Source organism: Anneissia japonica, unplaced genomic scaffold (genome assembly GCF_011630105.1).
Source record: "Anneissia japonica isolate Jap-2015-1 unplaced genomic scaffold, ASM1163010v1 scaffold21_len1647178_cov195, whole genome shotgun sequence".
NCBI lineage: Eukaryota > Metazoa > Echinodermata > Crinoidea > Comatulida > Comatulidae > Anneissia > Anneissia japonica.
This window is the reverse complement of record NW_022750455.1, coordinates 1,279,356-1,286,524: the sequence shown is the minus strand read 5'-3', so window position 1 is coordinate 1,286,524 and position 7,169 is coordinate 1,279,356. Positions and strand designations below refer to the sequence as shown.

The following is a 7,169-nucleotide window of genomic DNA, read 5'->3' as shown; positions in this document are numbered from 1 at the left end:
TATAACGGAGTATCATCAAAACATAATATATATATATATATATAAAAACAGAGGCAGAGCCAGTAGGTTTGAAATAGAGGGGCCCACGGGGAGGGACTTTGCCAGATGAAGGGTTCCCACCACCTCAGCCCCACCAGACCAATGATTTATTAATCTCAGTTTAGCAAAAGTCAAAAAATTTAAGATGTCCCTAAAGCAAATATCTTAAGCTGATTTATCAAACCATCTTAGCGAAATCTTAGCTTAAAAATTGTCTTAGATGGCGCATGCGTACAATCGACTTTTTAATTTTAAGCATGAGCTAAGCGCAATATTGATAAATTTGACATAAAGCAAAAAAAAAAAAAAAATGGACAGCATTATCATGTTAAATATCAATTATGTACATAGTATCATCATACCACGGAATGATGTGAGGATTATTAAATACATGGCATTGGGTAGGACTAGTAGATCGCAATAGCGCAAACAAATTTTGTTAGCATTCCGATTGTCATGGGTAAATACAATTTATAAAAAGTGTACTATTCGATAGAAATGAATATATAGATTCAAAAATACAGTATATTCAAACAATAAACATAATACTATAATCTTCACCATACAAACATTTTTCATGATATAATATTTTTTGATTGATTGATTGAATTTATTCGATGCTCAACATATATAAGCAAGATAACAAATGGATTGAGATCAAGAAAAGCAAAAATTACCGAGCATCAGGCGCCCATTAGGCCGGAGTCCAGCCCATATCCAATGAGGTCCAATAAATATACACTGTCTGTCTTGAGCTGAAAGATAAACAATTTAATTCCATGACTGAATAATTATATTTTAAGTAAGTTACAAAATTACAATTAAATATATAAACGACAAAATTGTTTCCCTGTAAATTAACAGACAGTTAAATTATACCGGTGCTATATTCTTATTTATACATAGAAATAGACTGTCGATTAAAGGATTTTGTAGTAAAATGTTTGTAAAATCTGGTAAAAATGAAAAAAATGTCGATAGGGGTCCAACAATTCTGATCAGGGTCTAAAATAAGGGGATGCCAGAGCCTTGTTCGCCCATGTGATTTTTGACCACAATTGGATTGGCTATTAAAATATATTTGTTTGGATCGGCAAAATAATGGTATTACATGAGCAAGGCTAGTTGCGTTTCAAGTTAAAAATAATGTTTAGTTTACAGCAACATGTTCGGGTCCAGACCAAGGATTTATCAATCTCAGCTTAGAAGTAAAAAAAAATAAGATGTTCCTAAAGCAAATATCTTAAGCTGATTTATCAAACCATCTTAGCAAGCAGAATCTTAGCTTAAAAGTTGTCTTAGATGGCGCATGCGTACAATCGATTTTTTAATTTTATAATAATGGACTTAAGACAATTTAAAGCCGATTTCCAGTTTGATACATCTGGCCCCGGCATACCAACTTTCATTTTCTGTTAAATGGTCTGCTGCCTTATTTTTATTTAAAACTGGGAGCCCTTCTAACATTGTTTTCAAATTCAGGCTTTTTTGTATTGTTTTTACTTTCATGTGTGAATTACATTTTATCATAATGATCAATGGATCACCTTTAGTGTTGGGCCTTGCCCATGTCTTGCTCTAGGCACTCTCCAAGTAATTTCATTCACTGCATATTATTCATTTATATGTCGAATTGGTAATAAATAAATATCTGTGCATAGGTGGCCACATTGAGAGAGTGAGAGAGAGACATTCAGCCATGTACGGTTCATGTCTGGTTTTTAATATGTATCTGTATTTCAAATGTATTGTAAATGTAAATGTATTTCACATTTCGACTTTCTTTTGGAGGGACGCCATGAGCCAATTTGTTTCGTTATTATTATTATTATTATTATTATTATTATTATTATTAATCCTATTATTAATAGGCCTATTATTATTATTATTATTATTATTATTATTATTATTATTATTATTATTATTATTATTATTAGGCCTATTATTATCATTATTCCTTTTATTATTATTATTACATTCCTATATAAAATGCTCAACTTTTCCGTATATTCGAAAAGGGGAAGTGTACAACCGACCCCCGCCTAAATTATTAAAAAATTAATTCGAAAATGAAGAAGAAAAAAAATATAAAAATTGTATTTATATTTAAGTCATTTCTGGCGATCCAGAGCATGGACCATTGAGGTGACATAATCATAATTTATCCATATGTGAAAATCCCCCCTAGATCCCCTCTATTTCGTATTTCTGGATCCGTCCCTACAGTAGTAGCTTTATTTGATAGACATCATAGAAGTACACATCCATGAAGATATTTGTCATTTGGGCCTACCCTGATCGCTTTCGCTGTCCTTTAAAAAAATATATAGAAAATATTTTTGTTGGGCTATAATAACAAATTTCGATTATTCAGGATTAAAAGTTGTGTACCAGATAATTATAGGCTCTTGGTAATAAATTGTATATATTGTCAATGAAAAAAACAGATACGAATCTATAATCTAAACAACGAACGGAAGTTAACAAGCCTCAAGCTGTAATTAATAACGTTTTTTAGCCAGTTTCAGGTTTTTGGTGGTTAGCGAGTCACTTGTATGTTCATGTCAGTGCATGCTTCTGTCGAGGAAATTGTCAATGCCTTCAATGCGGATGCCTAACAAACGTAGTCAAAATAATAACCATAGAATGATGACAGAATTCCCATTTAACTAGTGAATTAATGATGCAAAATGTTCAATACTGTACTCACATTTGTTATTAATTGTTAAGTCTCCTTCGTAGTCCACTGAGTAATGTTTATATTTAAAACGCCACCTGGAGTGGTATAAGAAAAACCAATTCGTTATTCTTTTTCTAATGCGCCATTCCTTTATGACGATGAGGATGATGAGGGTGATGATGATGATAATAATAATAATTATTATTATATTAGGCTTCGGCTCGTTAAACTCGGTTGGGGCCAGGAAGAAACCAAAAGTTCAGAGAGAATTGCCTCTTGTCTGAACTGGCACCATATTAATTGTCTGAGAGCGTCTCGTAGCTAGGATACACTCTCTAACCGAAAGGCATGACGTCTAACCTAAATCATATTACTCCGCTTGTACGTACAGATAGGCGCTCATATAATTAATTAAATCTTATTTACTTAGTGACTAATAATAATAATAATAATAATAATAATAATAATAATAATAATATAGGCCCTAGGTGGTGGCGGTTATGATGATATTGATGATGATGATGATGATGATGTTGTTAGCGATGATGACGGTGGTGATGATGATGTCGATAATTATTATTAGGTTGATGATTGTAGGATAAGAATCGACTTTAAAAAAAAAAACACGACTCCGATGAAATTAGTATAGGCTGTTATGTGACACAAAGATATTAATGGTCAAGCCGGCCCTAATTACTGGCAATCTAAATTTATCACCCTTTTTAAGTGAGGGCCATTCATTCTGTAAAGTATACAAGTGCTATTTCCCGGCAGATGTGCCATTTTTTCAACCATGGTGTTGTGTCCGCCCCTTGAGGGGACCGGGTAGTGGCTGTACTGGTTACCAGTATGGGTGCAGATAATGGGGAGACGGGGGACACGTACCCCACATATTTTTAAGGGGGTTTTGGTCCCGCTCACTTTTCGATCACAATGTAATTTCATAGTTACAGAAGATGCCTGAAAGTTGTTGAAATGAAATGCATAAAAATGACCCAAAAAAAAAAGTGATAAAGTAAAGTAAATACATCGAAGACGGTGTTTTTAAGTCTTATTTTCTATGGTCTCATCACAGTCTCTATGGTTGCCGAAAATCGATGATAAAAGAACATGAGAAATTTGTTGGCGCTTCATTTTGACTACAATGGGGATGTGATGATGAATTTTACTATAGAGTATCATTTTCTGCCATCTAGAGGTACTATTTCCTCAAATTTTCGCACCTCAGCTCAACCATATGTGGGGCTGAGGTGGGTATGGACTCTCCCTATCCCGCTCTTATAATGGCCGGACCACTTGCAAAATGCTTCCGACGGCAATGCTTTTAACCAACACATTTATAGACTGTCTTATTTAAAAACCAACTTCAAGATTCCAATACTTTATCAATTTCCAAGTAGGCAATTTTTCATTGATTTTTAGACTTTTGCTACGAAAATCCTAACTAACCAATTGATATGAATGATACCATTATGCGTGTGTGAAGTCTGGTTTCCATAGAATCGCTCACTCTGTCGCCGAAAGTTTTGTGAACGTTGAATGATCGGTCGAATCTGGACGCGTTAATAATTGCGTCGGGGACAGTGGTCGGGGACAGCTACTCAGTAGTGTAAAGTCCTGTGCAGACAATCAAATTTTATTTGACAAAAAAAAATGCGAAATGCCTAAAATAATGATGATGATGACATCACATCATGACCATATATAGGCACATCATTACTATGGGCATACACCAGTTTTCTTGAAAAAGGAAATTTGATAATCTAGACAGAGCATTTCACTGTTAATTTCAAGGAGAGAATTTAACTCCAAAAGTGGAGTTGATAAAAAAGGTACAGAACGACTCCTTTTCTGGAGTAATATTTACTCTTTTATGATGGCAAAGAAAATGCACAGTAACGACAATGCAGCGATTTTATGGAAACTTATGAAGCGAATGTTTTCTTATAATAGTTTTCAACTGAAAGCTAAATGACTTACACAAATATACAAATCAAGTAATTAATTCAAATATTTTATTTAATTATTTGAGTGTGTTAGCTGTACGCTGTCTGAGATACTTGCAGCATTCTAATAAAGGAAACGGGTTAACTAGAAATAAAGCTCACTGCAACCATAGAGAAAATACATTAAGACATAAACACAGCGACAAATCGCAGGGTAGAGAACACCCTCTTTACATTCTCTCATGAACGAATGCTGATTAAAACAATATTGTTTTTATGTTCTTGTGGTTGAACAGTATAGGTGTAATTTAATTATTTGTTATTTTATTATTGAATTACCTATAGATACTGTGTAAATTAAATTAAATTATTGTTTTTTTTTCCAGAGTGTAACATTTCTATCTTAATTGTATAATCACATTTTGTTATATTATGTTCTTTTTATTAATTGCTTTGTTAATTGTTTTATAATGATTGATGTGTATAATTTATGTTTTTTTATTTGCTTTTATACTGTAATGTTTATGATATTATGTTGAAGGTGGTTGAACTAGTATAAAAATAAAATATTATTATTATTATTGATATTTTTGTTAGTATTACAGTCAATTTATATTAATGCTAATATATTAAGTGTTATTTTCGACATGTTGTATATAATATTGTACGATGATTTTCGATTTAATAACATGTAGTATGGTATCTCAGCTAATCCAAGCTTATCTGATAGATTTGGGGTTCTAAGTCTGTAAAAACCTCCATATTTAGTAGGGGAATATTAGGAAAACAGTCCGATCTGAAATGCAATCTTGTGCGTTTTTAAAGACTATACAAAGACATTTTTAATTAATTTTGGTTTAAATTATTTAAATTATTCTTCTTTGTATTGATTGTCTTCACAAACAAGGTCATGAAACGTCTTGGGTCAAAGCATAATCTATCGGGTAGAATTAATACAAATATTTAAACATTACAATCACTATGGTGACCCGTAAACTCGAAATATAAACTCAATCCATAAGAATGCCACAGGTCACAGTCTGAAATGTTACGGTAAATATAAAGTGATGTTTAATCAATAGGCCGAGGATACTTTTAGTCACGGAGTGTTCAGCATATCTTGGGCGGGTTGATCGATGGTGTGGAGTTTAATTAAGCTGACACTTGGTCGTGTTATTCTCTCTAGAGTTAAATATTTTTAAGTCCCCTTTAAAAGCATAAAATTTTGAGCCCCCGCCTAAGGAATTTTCAAACTGGCCCAGAAAGTGTGGGAGTATTGAGGAAGCCTAGTAAGGAATAAAGCTCTTTGAAGCTCTGACAATTTATAAATTCGGAGGGCGTATAATAAATTTAAGAATATCATGCTCAAACAATGATTGAAATCAGTCTTTCAGTAATTTTTAAATTGATAAGTTGAATACGGAGTTCACAACAGGGTTGAATAGCATAATCATCAACATCATCATAATCTTCTTCGTCATCTTCTTCTTCTTCTTCTTCATGTAAATATTTGGCCTATTTTGTTCCCATATTTTTCTTTTTTTCCTTTTTATATTTATTTTATTTTTGGCCTATAGAAAATACAAACTTTTAAACGTGTTTCTAAAAACCCGGAGCAAAATTGTGCATGGAGCTTCCTCCACGCCGTTTTCAGTGTATTAATCAGAATTGCTATGCTCTTTTTAGGAGCAAACAATTATTGATCAGCACCGCATCAGCGTTTAACTTAAAGCCAAGCTCCGGTGGAAAAATTACTTGTGATACCGTATGGTGTAGAACCGATTGCTATAGCCAACATATCATATTTGACGAAAAATTCGGAGACAGTTAATGAGATACGGATTTTTGAATATTTAAAACTGGGGTTAACAAAGGGGCGTAACCAACCCTTTTCTTCCAGTTTTTAAATATTCAAAAATCTGTATCTCCTTAACCGCTTCCGAGCTTTTTGTCAAATATGCTTTTTGTGTCGTAGAAAAATCAGTTTACAACATATGAAAACAAAAATTTCCTCCGGAGCCTCGCTTTAACACTTTATTTCCTTTTTTGTTCCAGATCTCGGATTTGTAGGAAATCTGTGTAAGGCTATGTTCAGACACAAAGACTTAGCGTAACGTTAATCGAGTGGGGTAAACTTGTGCACGAACGCTAGTAATCCCTAGATTAGCGTACGCCACTGAGTTACAACAGTCATGCATTGATTATTTTGAATTCGGCAAGGATTTGACCAATCACAATAAGCCAAGGTGTAAAGAGGAAATGAAACGTGCGATATTACGAATACGAATATTTCGCGCGAATACTTACACGCTGGGTTCGTTAATTGCCCAGTCTGGACATTTCGCTAGTTACAACACGGATTAACGTACGCCTGGCGTTAAGCCTGGTTTCCTGTCGACGTAAGAAGGCAGATTTACTTACGATTACGTCGTTTTATCGTAAGAAAATGCGATTTGACAGGAAACCGATTACGACTGGTGCGTTGTGAAATCGACGTAACGTAA

The 7,169-nt window shown here is 33.6% G+C and overlaps 1 protein-coding gene across 2 annotated transcripts in view; it reads right to left on the bottom strand.

Moving 5' to 3' along the window:
- Positions 1-7,169, bottom strand: part of LOC117121377 (prolactin-releasing peptide receptor-like) — a 41,468-nt gene that overhangs the window by 2,835 nt on the left and 31,464 nt on the right. The window contains exons 3-4 of one of the 2 annotated variants that reach the window (XR_004447536.1): positions 2,750-2,814; positions 717-794 (exon numbers count right to left, since the gene is read on the bottom strand). The gene's annotated coding sequence lies outside the window, so the exon portion shown is untranslated. The remainder of the gene's footprint in view (positions 1-716; positions 795-2,749; positions 2,815-7,169) is intronic. The other variant, XR_004447537.1, reaches the window with a different exon arrangement.